Raw genomic sequence first — 18,596 nt, forward strand, 5'->3', positions numbered from 1 at the left:
CCTTTCACTAATATAGAAATATGACTGACTTCTGCTGTACTGTACACAGGATCATGAATATAGTGCAGGAATAATGTATATGCTGTACATACTGTGGGTGTCATAGTTTAAAATCATCGTTATTAAGCCCACTTTAATTATTGTCATCATTAATTGGTCAAACCTCTCCATAATCTCTGTAGGGTGCAGAGTTGTAAAATCCAGGGGTCTGAATACAAAAGCTTGTCGTGTTTCTCCCACCCATGAAGCCAGCTGATTTCACCAATTAGTTCTACCTCCTGGACAAATTTCCAGGGAGTACTTTCACTTTCTGAACCTAGATTTTACACCTCTGGCAGGGTATTTCTTAGTAACATTTGCTCAGACTCAGACATACAGTAATCTGATCTACATTATGAATCCATGCTGTTAGCTCAGTGTAAACTGTGCTATGGCTAATTTGAGAAAACAATGCAAAGAGACACACAACCTAGGCTAGGTCTTGGCCACTTCACAAGCTGCATCGATGCATATATACAATTATTTGGGAGGCAGTGCAGCTACAGAAGGCCTGGTCTAATCTCTAAATCAGTCTAATTCTGCTGCTACGCCACGGCCCAGGTTGAGGCCAGGGATTAAGATCTAAGGCAAGATCTGCTGGAGGGGGTTTGGGCCAGAGCAGGACTGCACAGCAGGAGGCCCGAGGAACAGGACAGCAGGGCACTTTAACAGGGAAATGATGCTGAATTTTGGATAAGAGCCTCTTAAAGTGCTTTAAATCCAATGCCAGGGAGTCCCGTGTAATCTGATATTCATCGCTCTTGCTGCAGCGAGAGTGCAGGCAGAATCGACCCAGAACCATTTTTTCCCCTTCTTAAGAAGTAGAAAATGCAGCCCAATGCGAGGTTTCCTCCATTTTTTTTTGTCAGGATAGAAATGATTTGGTCGCTTTGCGCAATATGATTGTGTCCCAGATTTCACATTGTATTGCATTTCATAACGGAGAGAAACATCACACAGATTGCTTTCTGGGGAGAGGTAATTTCCTAAAAGCACTCTGCTTTATTTGGTTAAAAAGTGATGTAAGGGTTGCAGACGTGAATCGGATTCGGAGCTGTGAAGATTGGGGGGGAATCGCTGTAAAAGCTGCCAACTCAAACTCATGACCCGCCCTCTTTCTGTGGTGCTGGTCAGAGGTCTTGTGTAGTCTGTCTCAGAGGGTTTCCAAGCTTTCAGAAATATGAAGACCAGAAGTTAAAATGAAAGACAAAAATGTAATAATCATAGCAAAAATATAATAACAATAATAGGAACTCGGGGAGACGAATATCTATCTATAACTGGCATCTGCTGGCGAGCTGGGAGCTCTCAGAGAGTGAAAGGAGATTATGTGAAAGCATAAACGGAGCTTTTAAATTTTTTTAAAATCCAGCAGGCCTAATCTAATCTAATCCTTTTCAATCCAATTTTTAATGCTGGCTACACACGGGATTAAAGTGGTGCCGTGTGTTTTGTAGGCCATTTGGCAGAGGTGGCATCTGTCCTGCTGGTTTGAGCTGCATGTCATTGTGTAAGATCAGGAGCGGACAAAAGGTGAACATTGGCTTCATGTTAACAAGGATTCTTCATGGTTTGAGATCTGGCGATGATCGTGGTTGAATTTGGTGTCCAATAATTATTATATGTGTACTTACTGTAGGCAATGTGTATACTTGTACTTGTGTCTATTTATAAAGAATTTGTATGTTTATGGATGTGGTGGAAAGCGTGTGTAATGGTTTTGATGCAAGAAATCTGACACCGTTCAAATTACATTATGATGAAGATGATGTTAATGATGGTGAAGATGATCATTCAGTGCAAGAGAAAATACTTCATTGTGACCTAGGACCCAATGTTTTCTGTCAAGGCACAATTGTCCAACTCTGGCGGTAACTTGCAGTGATGCTGACTTGGGCGTGTCCAACTTTGCTTCAGTGAGACCCTGATTCTGGTCTGTATGATTTAATATATAGGCACCAAAGTAAGGCACCATATTTAAAAACAGGGTAACAGTAATTTCAGTGAAAGGTTTAAAATGAATTAGAACTATACGTTTGCGTTCGTTGGCTCTTCCATTGAAAATAGCTATTTTGAACCTCAATATCTCACGCGTTTCAAAACCAATCTTTTTTGCGCATTTTGTCTGTAATTCTGAAATATACTTCCTTTTTCTAATTTCATGACTGTACATTTTATTACATTTGAATTAGACCTCAAAATTCTACATTTTGACGATGACTTGTCCATAGACTTAACATGGGGAGACACAATGCTAATCTAAAGTTCTAAATGAACATGAGACGGTTATGTCCAGCAATGTTATCATGTGCAGGTAGTAGCTAGATGACATTACATACAGTAAATCCTCAAATTGTGTCCGGGATTCTATTTGAAGCCGGGCCTCGGATAATAGCCAGGGGCGTGGCTGATTTGGACAAATAAAGGCCGGCCCCCAAATACAAGCCGGGGTAATATTCCCTATCAGCTCATGGGCTATCAGTCCATGAGCACGAGAAGACATTGTTTTGATTTAACTCAATTCAATAAAAGAGCTCTTCTTAATATTTTATATTGTTGGTTGGTTTAATACTGTTGCCAATGAAAAGTCGTTGACCTACACCATGGGCCTCCAACACGTTTCTCTCAAGCTAACAGTTGCTTGCCGCCCCCTTCTAAGTAGCTTGCCAAAGGCTGAAGCAGTATACATTTAAACACAATTGTTGCCGCGAGGCATTCCAGCCTACGAATTTAATAAAAAGTAAATCGGGCAAAATGAAAAATTAACTCAATTTAGGCTACTTGGCTACGCAATAAGGTTTCCATGTATTTACAGCACAGCGCACGTTCAATGAATGTTCAACTACATAAAACTTAACAGTGAACCATCAAATACCCCCCAGATTTCAGTGCCCATCAGTCCCAACATTTATCAATAGAATCAAACAGTCCAAAAGTAAATTAAATCCCAAACCAAAGCGAAAATCTTTTGATAGCCTACCGGTATGCTGCTCCAAACGAAACGCATTTCTCACAATAAAATGCACTTTAGGAAAAAAAGATCCTTAACTTGCTGTTATCTACGCTAATTTGTTATTGTTCATGAAGGCGTGTCTGGCAAGTTGTTATTTTATGGATTCTGGACTTGCACGTGATTTATTGTGTTTGAGAATATTTGCAATAAACTAAGTCTGTTAAGACTGACACTATGACTTACCAAACGGTGTTTCCTGTTTAGCCTACACTAATTGATTTCTAAACGGTTACAGGAAGTGTTGAACAGTGTTGGCCCACTTTAAGTATAGCCTTTTACTTTATTTCTGAGAATAAAATTCGACCACAGAAGCCTAATAAGAAATAAAGGCCTGCCTCGAATACAAGCCTGCCCCAAATAAAGGCCTGTGCTTTGTGCAGCCGAAGTAAATAAAAGACCCCGGACACAATTTGAGGATGTACGGTAGCTAGCATGACAAGCAGCAGCCAGTCACTGACTGTCCAAAGTGGCAAGCGTTTAATTTGTGAAAAATCGTTGGATACAGTTAAGCGAGGGCCACCAAACAGGCCAGCTAGGTCGGCGTACATGAACAGAAAATTATAGCTAAATCGTCAGCTACGTTAGTTCATTAGGCTAGTCATAAACACTAACAAAGTCAGTTCACTTGGCTAGCCAGCTAGCTCCATAAAATGGCAGTGACAAGGTTTATGCCAGCTGGTTGGCTAACCTACAGCTAGCTAGCTAGCTAGCCTACAGTTAGGCTTCTAAAAGTAGTTTGTGATGTACTTTGCTAGCTAGCTAGCTAGCTGACTGGCTGACATTGGATATTTAAAATGCAAATACTGCATTGATGGCAATCAGTTACCATCTCAAGATTTGACCTGTAAGCGGTTCTCTGGCATCGCTAACATACATGAATTATTCAACACCAAATTAGCACAGTGCCAAGTTATTTTATTGACACACTCCCTTGTGCCACCCAACACATGGGATACAAACACATTTTTTGGCTTGCAATTAGCTATCATGGATTCTCTTCAGAGGATCATATTAGCAATTCCTGTAGTGCCGCCATTGTTACAGAAATAAGGCTTTATGTGTTGTATCTATAGCACATTTTAATATATTGGTTTTAAGCAGCAGTATATCATCTACTCAGTATATACCAGGTCAGATTGCATGCTAAAATGAAGTCATTACTTTTCTGGAAGTTAACTAAAAAAGTGGAGGTAGAAACCATGCTGATGGAAAATAACAGCTATTATTTCATGAATAGGTTATGAAAAGAGTTAAATATACATCATGTTAATCATACTAAAGGCTCCAGTTAATTATTAGCCTCAATAACACTAAAATGCTAAAGTATGGTTTATTATTTCACCGTCATGATTGTCTTAAAGCGATGACAGATTATTACTGAGAACATTCAATCTGAATACTGTGCCAATTTACCCATAACTCTCAAATTCAACCAGGCATTCAATTTATTGAATTGCTCATGAATTTCCATTCTTATTAAATGTACACTTGTCAGACTGTACAATTCTCAAGTTAGTCTATAGGAGATTTAATCACACAGTTGATCTGCTGAAGTGTGGATGTGTGAGTGATGATCACCTCATAGCACTGGTATAGGGTCAATGCTAGGCTAAAGTTATGGAGGAGTACAGCATTTCACTGTGGTTACACCAGCTGCAGCATCATTTCACATGTAGTATAATTACAGTAAGTTACAGTACAGATACATTGATTTATTATTGGCCCGTCCCCAGCAGTGGAATGTAATTGCCTGCTAGGGATGTGTACCGAGAGCCGGTATTTTTTGCTACCGGTTCCTAATTGGTCGGTACCAGAGTACCGCTAAAGATTCTGGACAAACGATACTGTTTTCGGTATTTAGGTAACAGTCTACCTAACCGTCTCATAATTATGACACTGCCGCCATCGACAGGTTATGACGCAGCGCCCCGTTGTTTTCTCTAGTAGTCAATATGTTGGCCGTAAGAGCTAAGCGCTCCAAAGTATGGGCTCACTTCATCAAACTCAATGAATCCTCGGCTTGCAATATATGCAAGAAAGTAGTTGCGTCAAAGGGGGGTAACACCAGCAACATCATGAAACACTTGCAGTCTACCCATACCTTAAAGCTGAAGGAGTGCGGCGTGTTTGACTGCCTAAACAACGCATCTAAAGTTAGCAACCCGACGCTAACAACACCGTGCCCTCCTCCGTGCAGGCAGACTCTTCAAGTCACGGTGAGTGTTTGAATCATTAAAGGGGAAGTGAAATACTAGATTAAGTCAGCATAATTTACAAGATTGATTCCCAATATATACATCCTTAAAGGTTTAAGACTGCCAGTAAAGCTGGATTAAAAATAATAAGTAATTAAATTACCCTTTTTTAAAACATGCGCAGCGCCATTTTATCCAAGTGTATAGCGTGACGTCACTCTGTCCAGAGCGATCTCGGCTGCTGCCAGAGAAAGTAAATATGTTGCTTTTCCTTAACAAAAACTGTTAGGGCTAAATGCGTCAGGAGAAGCGCCTCCCCTACACTGTTCTGTTTACATGTATGTGTCTGTTGGGTTGAACATGTAGGGCTTTGGTCATCTCCCTAGGTTTTTTTAAAATTTCATCTATTCTGAGAAGCATTTGCCATTTTAAGTTAAGCTTCTGTTCTGTTGAAGCATTATCATATTGACAGTTACCTTTAAGGCTGTATGGAGCTGCCTGCTCGTTTTTTTGACATACCTCGCACTGCACATGTTGACTTGCTAAGGGCTTAAAAGGCAGGTGCTGTCAGTTGTTTAATGATGTTGCTGGTGTTACCCCCCTTGTGGTAATAAAAAACAATTGAATCTTTTACCATCTTGTAACGTCTTTATTTTATACACTAAATTATACTCCGTGGTATTGATAAGAGTATCGATAAATACCGGCACCGATAAGGAGTATCGGTATTGGTATCGGTATCAATAAAATCCTAACAATACACATCCCTATTGCCTGCATATCCTCCTGTTTCTCAGCGTACTGCTCCATAGGTTTCTCCAGCATCTTACTCTGTACCTATAGGTTACCAGTTGTGTGAGTTGCACCCTGAAGAATAGTTAGCTGGTCATGGGTGGATTCATGGGAGGAGTGCATCAGGGGATTTAGCTGCAGTGTTCTCTGCACAGTTCCTGTGCTGCCATATAGTGGAGAGAAGAAGATAATGGGGCTGTAGTTCTTACACGCACCCTAAGAAGCTTTATCCATGTATTCAGCAGAGACATTTACAGATGACAGTGGACTGCCATAGATTAAAAGCAGAGCTTTGTGTTCCTTTTTATCCTCATCCACACATGACCCGTTTACCGCAAAACCATACGTACCACTGAGAAGCATCATATGTGCCCATAAAAAAAAGAAAAAGAAAAAGCCTTGAGCCCTTAGCATTGTAACACGGCTTGGTTTAGCATCGGTCTTTAAAGTGGGAATAAGAACGCAGCGCTATGATATTCCGGAGTGGAGTGAACTCGAAAGGCAGGGACGTTTTGCGCGTGTTTCAGGATGAGATCACCTCCTGCCAGAGCCCTAGCGGTGTCGGGAGGGACGGAGGCTCGGAGCCGGTCTCACCCTGACGTCTGTCATTACACATCACCGTGCATCGCTGCCCTTCTGAGCGAGCGGGGGAAAAAGCCCCATAAAGTCATTTTCCCACTCAAGACCCTGCAGCAGCTGCTGCCGACTGCATTAAAGCCGTTTATATAAGCTGTTTACACGACGATAAGACTCCGCCATGTCACATTTCCACCGTGAATAAATATTTGACAGTGGGCAAGCAGCTGTTTAACAGTATGCCATTAAGCGCGCGGGTCTTCTAGCACCTTCTATGCTAAGAGGGGTTAGCATTCCTCAGTTTCATAGCATTAGCGCTTCACTATGAGCTCATAAGCGCTCCTCGTACTGAGAGCGAAGGGTTAAGTAGATCACAGACCTGCTGCACAGATTAATGTGGAGCGCTGGTCATTTAAAGCCTGCCGCTGCTGGAAATCAACAGTGTTGTGATCTGTCATCATGAACATTTAACAGTTTTGGTTTTATTTACTTCATTATGACATGCATGTCTGTGTCTCCTATTCCTTCGTTCAGTGTGATTTTATTTATTTTATAAAAATTGGATAATTTGCAGGATTTTTGCATGTGCATGTAAGCAAATATGTATAGGTCTATATTTTTGAAAATTCCATAATTCAAATAATGAGGAATCCCTGATTGGTTGTCCCTATTTTTTGTTTGCAATGTCAAATATATTTTTCATCTATAATTTGTACAGCGATAAACACTTATGTAGCTTTAAGCAGATTGCCATAAGTATTTGGATATGAGTATAGTAATAATGAACTTACTGCCACAGTCCAATGTTCACAGTCCAATCATTGTCTATCAACTTAACCTACATTGTGCACATTATGTTGTTATGGTCCTGTATAACAAAGGAAGGAAAAAGCTTTTCATCTTTTGAAGAGCAGGATATTTTGAATGCTTCTTTCTTCTCAAAATGCAGTGTTCTAGAACTCCATTGCCTTCAATCACCAGTAGTGATTGTGATATTGCACCTTAAAGGGTTAATCTGTTGCTCTGAATCTCTGCCTGTCAGTCACAAAAGCGACAAAAGTGATCTTGTGCATGTAAAACACTGCATACATCTCCGCACTTCAACGTTTAAATGTATAAATAAACCAAAAAATAAATCAACCAACAACCAACCGAACAGCAATCAAGCTGCAACCAAACGAACAACACAACAACACGCCCCAAAAAGCCCTTTCTGTGTTATTTCTGAAAATAGCCCGCCCCTCTCCCTCTTTTTCACGCTGTTGTGTCTAAACGGAGAAGCGTGAAAATGGCAGTGTTTGAGGACCTGGCTGTTTGCATCCCTATAAACGGCGTGTGATGCTAATGGAGTCCTGTGGCCACGGCGGGTCATTAATCCGCTATCCCGCGCGCGGAGGGCCGAAAGCGCGGCACGCTGAGCGTATCGCTAAGTAAAGACATCACAGCGCCAGTGTAAACATCATTTGGACACGGCAGTTTTTCTGCTCAGACGAGCTTGATGCTGATGAGGACAGACTTGCTTTGAAAGCGCGGCGATCTGCACCGCGCATGATCGATGTCGCCGGAACGACGATTATCGCTCCGATGAAGGGTGAAGCTAATTTGACGTGAAGCAAACATTTCTCTTTTTTTCCACCCTCCATTTTGATTCATCAGCTGTACTTTTGTTTTACAGCGGGTGGTGAAGGAGCTGGATTGGTGAGTGAGGCATTGCAGGGATTTGCGGTGCGTTTTAACACCGCTCTGGGAAAAGCAGCTGACGCATACCGTGGTACGGATTCATATTCCTACACAAGTTCCCAGGGATATGAAATAAAGATATTCCATGAGGTCATTCCATGGGCCTTCGCTCTTAGTGCAGTAAGAAGCTGACCCTCTTTATTGAGGTCTTTTTCACACACATGATCAGGTGTAGAGTTCCAATGATTAAAGCATGTTTTTTTTACGTTAATGATGTATTTAAAGCTGTTTATAAGGCACAGGTGAGTTAACCCATCAGCAAGTTTTCATCAACTGCTTGCAGTTCATCTACCAGGAGCACCATCTTTAATTCAGTAATTCAGTTACAGTTGATTAGTCACCCCAAAACCGTACATTGCACTGATGGCTACCTCAAGAAACCAAAAGTGTTTGGTTTGGTATATGAGGAAAAACAGCACTGGATCGCTCCAGAATAATAAAAAATGCTGAAAAGTAAGATATTGACATTTTCTGTGAATAAACATACACTATATACATGTCCACACAATTGCACAATTTATTATGGTGCTATTGTAAATAACACCCTCTGATACATTATTCATGTCCTGGGATCGGTAAAATTGTTGCTTTTGGGATATTGTGTTGTGCAAGCCATCATGGGACATGGGACAAATGATCACTCATTCGCAACATTCTCCTATTCCCCTCAGTTAAAGGATGACCTTTGGCTTTTTGAGTGGCAACTTTGACAGCCTGTCATTCTCAAATCCAGTGGAGGTGCCTGGAACTTATATTATCAGAAACTATGTACAATTATGAGTCATGAACTGGTCAGACTAAGCACTTTTCATTCCCTGTTGGAAGATGTATGGAATCATGCCTGCTTTGAAGAAAACGTTTTAAGGTGTAAGTTTACGAAAATATGTGATTAGACTGTTCTTATCTGAACATTCTAATGCTGATGTTACAATCAGTACTGGTAACTGAAAGCAATGGAGTTTAGAACACAAATAACATTGTGAAACCTACTCTTCGAGGGGTTAAAGGGCCTCAATGGGTATGTCCAACTCTTAAGTCCAAGAAAGGCTGGCACCAAGCACCTGATTATGTTTCCACACATGTATTTGTTTATTTTCAGCTGTGCCTTGAGTTTATTTATGCAAAGTTACAGCAATCCCTCTGATTACGGTAGAGAAGATGAGGGCTAGTGTTTGCAGATGGGCCAGGGAAATGGAGAGGAAAGTTTGTTTCTTGCACTAGGCAGTGTCATTGGATAGAGAGAGCATAGTTTTCTGCCTGAGATGGCAACTATTTTTTTTCCTTCTGTGCCTGTGTGCCTCTGTGTCTCTCTGTATGTGCTTGTGTCTGTCTGTGCGTGTATGTATGTGTGTGTATGTGTGTGTGTGTGTTTGTGCGTGTGTGTGTGTGTGCGTGTCTGTGCGACATAATAAAGTCTGCAGAAGAGTGGTGTTTTTTCCACTGTGTGCATCCCTGCCCTGGGGGTCAGTTTATTATAAAAATGTAAAAATCCATTCAGTTTTACTTAATCAGCTGAAAAGGGAAAGCGTTTCCAGATCACTAATCAAGTGCTCTCTCAGTGGGGTCTGTCTGCTCTTCTGAATCATTAATAACAATAATAACACGACTCTGTGCAGCCCAGTCATCTCCACAACAGAGCGGGCGCCATCAATATTAAATGAATCCGAGTGTATTAAAGACGGCGGGCAACACGCAGGCAACCAGGGCGTGGTTTTCGGCACAGCATCGTATCCAAAAGCACACATCCTTTATCTGTCATTGATTTTATAATGTACTGATGTATTTCTCTCAATCATTTTCCATTGCTCATCTTTAATACGCATTTAAAAAATGTCCGTGTTTGTAAATTAGTGAGGGTGAAAATAAATATTCCTTATGAGACATGCAGTGATTTTCTTGAATAATCTCTTGAGCAGAGGTTTTCTACAGCGCAGTAATGACTTTGGTTGGTTGCTGCTGAAGACAGGCTAATTGAAACTGTGATGTCTCTCTTCGGTCCTGTATTTATTGCTGCTTATTGACCTGTGATGGGATCATATTTGTGCATTCAATTATTCAGCGTATTGCTTTATTGGCTCCTAGCTCACGGTTAAATAGCAATAACCTCATCTCATTATTCACACATTTTCTTCAGACGCTCTGATTACATGTGCGACCAGACTGTCTGTCTTCACACTTCTGAATCATCTACTGTATTCAGCTTCTCTTTATTGTCTTTTAATCACCAATCAAATACAATGTTTTCTCTGAAATTAGTCAGAAAAATAATCAAAGAATCAAGGTATGTTCCTCTTTAAAAGCTGGTTTAACTCAGCAGTGGGAAACATTGCTCATAATGAGATTTTAGAAGTTGTGTTGTGAAGACAGAGATGCATACTTGCTTGGCAGCCTGTCAATTACCCCCTTCTCCAATCAACATGCAACCTTTTAAAAGTTATCCATGCCTTTCACTGCAAATGGGAGAAACTGACACAAATCTGCGAGTAATTTAAAAATAATCTTAAATAATATTAGGCACTACCACTGCCTACAGTTTACAACAGTCAGTTAGGAGTGCATTAAGGATTATGGCTGTATTTTATTTGTGTGCTACTTGATTTGTTCATATTAGACTAGTCATACTGTTAAAGGATGCATCAAACCATTATACATTGATGATGAACATTATTTATGTTATGGTCAAACATTATTTGCATGATGATGCAAGGGATTTATCAGTTTACTATATTTTTGGATGATCAATGATTTTACTAAAATGGTTTAATTGCTTATTGCTTATTCATGCCTATTCAGATTTTTTTTTTCTCTCACAAAAGTTTTTTTGGCTAATGAAAGATTTGCACCAGGTAAGCTTGCAAGATGCATGTTTTACTTTACTCCATGCATTTATTCATATCTACTGCTGTGGGGTTCTGTTGAGGCAAATGGTGACCAAAGTGTCTTGCCAATGGTGTCAATGTGACTATTTGCTGATTTGGGGTTGAACAGGATGTGATTGCATTATATTGATGGACGGAACCTTCTGCCCTTTCTTATTTCAGTCCATTGACTGCTCCCGGTAAGTTTACAGCTTTGATTTTATGATGTTGTGCACTCTGATGCTTTGCCGCCATGGGAACCAGGGCTACATAAATTACAGTAGAGTTGAGCAAAGATGAGCTCAACTTATCACGCCTGTTACAATGCTGAGAACTTTCTTATTAGTTATAACTATATACTGTTTTTAATATATAGACAAAATAGTATCCCCACATTCACAATAAATATGACTGAAAAGTTAAAATGACCGAAGTGGGCCTATACTAATTTATAAACGATGGGAAGATTTATCACACACACAAATCTGAGAATAAAAACCCGTTCCATAAATAGTGTGTGACCGTAAAATTCTAATCCTACAACTACTGCCTCTTCAGCACGCACCAAAAAAAAAGCATGTTTCTATTGAGCGGCCAGTAAGAGCAGATTAAAATGAGCTGAACAGCCCCCGGTCCCGGTCAGGGCTAGCGGAGGCAGCAGCCTGCGTTTGTCACGGTGCCTGAGCGAGGTCAGACGCGCAGAGCGGAGAGTGATGAACGGGAGACGCTGGGTCCCTGCCGTCACCCCGCCTATGAGAGCGGAGAGACGCGCTGACCTGACAGACGGGGAAACTCGCCGGCGAGATGTAAATTCTCCGTCCGAGGAGCGCGGTGTGCTGACCCGCGGTGGAAGCGCTTCCACCCAGATCAGAAAATGGCGGCGGGAGATGGGGCCCTGCGAGATCAGGGAAGGGTGTGTAAAAGAAATGACCATCGCTGAGAATAAATGAGCTGTCACACTGTGACAAATATTACTGTCAGATAGACTTCTGCAGAGAGCTGTGTGTGTGTGTGTGTGTGTGTATGTGTGTCTGTGTCTGTGTGTGTGTCTCATGGGCATCTACTATACAAGGGTGAATATTACATTTGTTTCTGAATATGAAACAAAAATAAAGCTCTTATTAATAACTTGCTTGAATTAAATACGTTTACCTGAACCCAATTATTTAAAGGCAATTGGTTTCTTAACTTATTTTTCCATCTTATTTTGAGTTTATAGTGTACTGTTTGTAAGCTCATAATCACAATAAAACTATTATTAATCAGTCCCCAAAATTATAATGTACATGAGATACTTATGACAACATGACTATTTGGATTTTCTTTCCATTAAAGCCATTTCAGCACAATGCTAAGTTGGGGGTGGGGGAATGTCACTTCTCCATTTGCCATTTTGAAAATGTCAACCTCATGCAAAGGATTATTTCTCCCCATCTTCACAGAATATGTACTGCTTCCATATGATTCTCTTATGATTTAAATGTTATACTCATAAAAAGCCATTTTGTTATTACATGTAGCAATCACTTATTCAACCTATACAGTTTAAGTACAATCTCTGGGTTTTTGCTGTGGCTACTGTAGGTAATATGTAGATGGACTGCTTTCATAGAATGCATTGGATAGCTTGGGCTCCTGTCTCACCCATATTAAACTGCTCTTCCACCTTACAGGGAAGTCAGTTAGGAGTGCATTAAGGATTATGGCTGTATTTTATTTGTGTGCTACTTGATTTGTTCATATTAGACTAGTCATACCTGAACACCATTTGTGGTCAAAACATTACAATAAAAAACAGGAGCTTTAATTTTCTAGTGTGCGGATATACAGTACTGTGCAAAAGTCACCTATATTTTAGTAATTTGGCAGAATAGTTAAAAACTGAATCAAATCAATATTTTTTGTGACCACCCTTCGGCATTAAAACTGCATCACTTCTCTATGATAGCCAACGCTGTCCTGCAGTTCTATAAGACAATCAACAGGGAGGTTGTTCCAAGTATATTTGGAGAACTTGCCACAGTTCTTCTGCAGACTTTGGTTGGCTCTTTGCTTCTGATCTCAGACAGCCATGATCAAGTTTTTATGTAAGAAGTAGTCAATTGCTTACAGTAATATGTATTTACTGTAATTATATTTTTTAATCAGATACAAAAATGTCTCTAAAATTAAATCTTTTGGAAAATTAATATTTGGAAATCCCAAATGTGTTCTTTTATACTAACACACACACAAAAAAAACATATAATAAAGTCTAGGGTGCCTAAGACTTCTGCACAGTACTGTATTTATATATTTTTTATTTTGTTCTCATCCCATCATATCTACTGTACATGCTCTCAAAGATATAATATGCCAAAATAGTTGCCTACAAGCTTTTCTGACTTGTGTCCTTATTTTTTTCAGAAACAAGAAATGTTCTTCTAAAAGAGATGTAACCAGAAAACTGGGTATTTTTATAGTGGAGTTTTATCACTCGGGACCCCTCGACTTCGAATTATGTACTGTAGTTACACTATTCTTATTGTGCACAATGCAATATTTCACTTAAATATCTTTTTTCTTTTTTTAAATTTTTTCCCTTTTTCTCCCAATTTGGTAGCCAATTGTACCCCGTCTGATTCAATTAGAGCTAGTATTAGATACACCGCCCACACCCCGTCCCTCGGCGGCCCGAAGGAGAGCGACACGCCTTCTTCAAGCCGTCTCATCTCATGCTCATCTTCCCTGATTCCAAGGCGCCCGAGGTGCTTTTTACTGTGCGGTGATCTACTAACCCTGCCAAGTCCCTCCCCCTGGAGCAGTGAGCCAATTATGCTGCTCCACGAGAGCAGTCCAAACTTGGCTTTTGGCAGGACCGGGAATCGAACCCCGGTCCCCGGTGTGCAACTGCAGTGAACTGCAACTGCAAGTCTGCTGCGTCTTAGCCTGTTGCACCACCGCGGCCCCCTCACATAAATATCTTAATGTGTAATTGGAACTCTACGCAGAGGGAACACAAAACCCTGTGTGACTAATCCATCAACTTGTGTGTGCATTTTATGAATACATTTTTGAGTCTTTTCTTGACACCAATGGCCTATTCCACAATAAGCAAACCAAGCACAGACGTTTTAAGAATTCAGCTACTGTACCTGCAGTGTACACCACCATATTTCCTATTTTATGAAATCCTTTGCAGTGTTTCCAAAAGGTACCCTTTAATTTCCTTTGAGAAGAGCCTTATCAAATTCTAGGGTCTAAGGGTAATCTAGGCAAAATGGCCTTCACACCAATGATAGAGGGTTCCATAAATAATTAAAATGGGTTCCTCTTTTCTGAGAGTGTATATTAGTAGACCCAAGTTTGATGGCATTCATTACCTTACATGACATGCAAATATTCATTGTGGCTCTAAGGCTTTAGTTAGCATGGTGAGTTAGCGCACAGTGGCAGGTATGGCGGTGTTGGCGTGGGGCGGTGGGACTGCTGTAGCCTGGTGCTGGTGTCACAGCAGCTGGTGTGGAGCTGTACTGACTGAGTATCACTTTTCTGCCGCAGTGGCTGAGGACAGACTACGGCGAAGCTTGACAAGACCTTGTTACTTAGGGGGGATGTGTCACTACCCTCCGTGACCATCTGGCCCCCGAAGGGTCACCTACCCATAATATCACAGAGTGGGGTGCAGTCTAATCCCACTTGGGTTCTCCTTTAACCTCACAAATCCAATAAATCCGCACAGAACAGCAGATGTAGATAATACGCATTTGACAAAAAGCGTATTGCACCAGTGGCTAGATGTGTTCCGTCTGGAACAAGAGATTCCCTGTCATATATAACCTGTAAAATGTATTGTGTATTTTCTTGCAAGAACTGTAGGTTCAGCAGACAATACTCTGCTTTATATTTGAGGGCGTCATTAACTGCATTTAAAAAATAATCAAAGAAATGTATGTAGAGAGAACCATCAGAATAGAACTATGTGCTAATTGCTGCTGTGTTTGCTATCCAGACTCCTGATATCCAGTTAGCATTACCGTATTCTGCTTAACTTATCTATACATTTAAACTCCTAAAGTAGGTTTAAATATTGCCAGATTGTCTAGTTATTCCTACTAACAAGGGTGTGTAGACTTTTTGACCATCATTTGACCATCAAATGAAGAAGCACAAGAGAAAAACACACTCTCAAACCAACTGTTTGTGTGGTCAAGTCACAATGCTACACAGATGTGATTCAAGTTATTTTTACTTCTTTACATTACCTCAAAGGATGCTGACATGAAAATAAATATTGTTATAAATATTTAATGTCATGTAATAACAGCGTTATGCACAAATACATGAGGGGTTATTTTACATCTATGAGTGTTAGTAAATATTTCATTTTTGGATAGGCTGCTGAGATGGAAATAAAGAAAACTGAAAATGTATACTATAAGCTTGTGTGGAATGTGTTTCTTCAAATTATACCAGTGAACATCTATATTCTTACAAAGTAGTATGATGAATCTGTTGCATTTCTAAAAAATAAATTGTTAGCTAGCTTTCTCAAGCAATCAGAATTTAAATCCTGATGTGGTCACCCTCTTAAAAACGTTCACGCTTGCAGCAAGGCTCTGTGCAGTAGATCTCTCTCACCTGCTGCCTTTCCACTGGGCAGTATTGGCCAGCAGCCATCTTGCAGTGTGGCATCATGATGTCCAGTAGCTGGATCTAAGCAGGCTTGTCCGTAACCTTCTGAACATCCCTCAGACCTGGGACTGGCACTTTGCTGTTTGATGTCATCCTTCCCAAGAGAGTCCTCACTCAATGTGGTCAATACCATTCTGGTCTCCATTTTGAAAAACACAGGGTGTTGCTGACAATTTGCTCAAAACTTGCTCTGTGTACACCTGGCCATTAAATCCTCCTTCTTACAGCTGATTGGCTTCACATTCCCTTTACATTCACATCCAACATTGATTAGCCACGTTAACAGTGAACATAACGATTTCAGTTGGCCAACCAGGTTAAATATGAATAAGTAAAGTAAAATACATACATACGTAAAATACCTAAACCATTTTAGACCCAAGAATCAGTTGAGGTGGGTTAATATGTAATTAACTGCTTTAATTGGTGAATTAAGTGCTGTGAAACCACAAAAACCAGCAGACCCTGCGGCTCTCCAGCACCAGGGTTGGCCAACCCTGAAGTAAATAAATTGCTAACCATACTAGCAGCACTCATTACTTCATTACCGCTGGTCATACACTATAAATTGTTCTTTTAAAAAACTGAATATATGGCTAGAATGGAACCACAAACTACAATGCTAGCCACATAAATATTCTACATGCAACACACAGTTAAATGCAGAACAAGCGTTCTTTTTTTACTTCTTTACCAAAGAGTACTACAATGAAATTGAATGAAGATCCACAGCATCCAGTGATTTAGCCACTCTGCAGACAAACTTAACTGTGGTTACACAGCAGTTTATCATGCAGTCTTCCACAAGCATGCCATAGGCATACCACTCTTTACGTGCTTCTGGAGAGGAAATTGTTCATATTTACATGATTTTTACATTTATAAGAATCATACATTCAAAGGCTGGTAGTATAATATTGTCCCCATGAAGACTGTGACATTTTATGCAGCTTCAAGGCTTTTGAAATCGCCTCAGTCTAAATTACTGCAGATAATACGGTGCCTGCCTACCTGATTCATGAGTCTTCCATTTTAAAACTCAAGCTCTTAGTCATTAGAGTTGACATTTAAAGGCGAGAGACCAGCTTATTTTTTCATGCGTGAAATATTTAAACAGTCTCTATGTCCAATCTAAGCATTGTTTTTCTGAGAATGTATTTTTGGTGAACATTTCTTCTGGTTACATTGCCTGCAGATCCTTAGGTTCCCTTTGTCACAGAACATGTAGTGGAGACTCAACTCAATCTTGTCCATCATTCATTATCTTATTAAAACTATTGGTTGTTCCCAGTTTGACCATAGCTTTCTATCCCGGTAAATTAATGAATTAATTGTATAAATGAAAAATAAATCATGAGGATATTATTTGTTCATGTAGCTTACAACCCACGCATGAATATTCGTACCTTAAAACATATGTGATTAATTAAATCATGATTATGAAAACGCCTCTGAGCCAAAGCTCCTTAGTTATTCTTCAACATTGGATTGAAGAAATCCTTCATGGAAACCATGTTTCTGTTAATGTAATTGTTGGGTTTGTTACCTAGCAACATTAGATAAATGAACAATGTCATTATTTTCACGAACAAATCCATGGCAGGTCTTATGAAATATGATTGGTATAGGATGAAAAAAAAAAAAGAGGTGTGTTCATTTTCAAGAGGGCTCTACCGTTTCACAATATAATTGAATTCACACTTAGGGCTGGAGCTTTTAGCAGTTCTCATAAACTAAGCCCTCACACTCTAATCTGCTTACAGCATTCATTTCCTTTATTTGTTAGATTTATCTTTTGTTGGCCAGATGTTAAATGCAATTGCTAACAGGGTTTGCATTGTTCTGGGACCCTTAATGTATATAATCTATGTTAAGTGAACCCACTTGTGCAAAAGATCTCTTGTTTCTGCCATTAGCTCGATGCAACAAATATTCAGCATTTTGTCTTCTTTTGTTATTGACTGACAGAGCTACTTTATTCTGAATGCATACACACCTACCATAGAAATATTTCATTCAACTTAGAAAATTACAATCAATCATTTATGAGTATGAAACTGATGGAAAAAAATAGATAGATTTACAATAGCATAATCCATATTTTTTATGCCTTTTGTTATTGCCAGTCTTTTAGTGACCTTACCATGACAACTAAGGACCAACCATACAGTGAGATTAAAATTAAACACCACAAAATACTTTGCATTCAGTATTTTCCCAGAATGAGTATGCTGTTTATTTACACAGTATCAATTCTCCAATATTTCATTCCTTAACAATGAATAAACTTATATATAATTAACATATTACACACTGTATATGGCTGAGTTATAGGGGAGACATGTTGATGGTAGCATGACAACTGACACTGTTTCTGCACCTCTGTACAGGGGTCCAAAATCTAGGAGAGAACTGAATTCACTACAAAAAAACAAGTCAGAATTAAGCATCTTAGTCTTATATTTAGACTTAAAATCTTATTTATATTACTTTTTTCCTCAATGAGACAAATAAATCTACCAATGAGGTGAGCCAGTTTGACTCATTTCAAGAAAAAAGCAAACAGTAACTTAAAACAAGCTAATATTTTCTGAGAATATTTTCTTACGTCTTATTATAACTGAAACACTTGTTAAGACATTTTTTGCAGTGAAAATGTCAGCAGTGGAAAAACACCACCGCTGTGAGAGAGTAGAGGGGGGCAGTGTG

This window comes from Conger conger, chromosome 11 (genome assembly GCF_963514075.1).
Source record: "Conger conger chromosome 11, fConCon1.1, whole genome shotgun sequence".
Taxonomy (NCBI): Eukaryota; Metazoa; Chordata; class Actinopteri; order Anguilliformes; family Congridae; genus Conger; species Conger conger.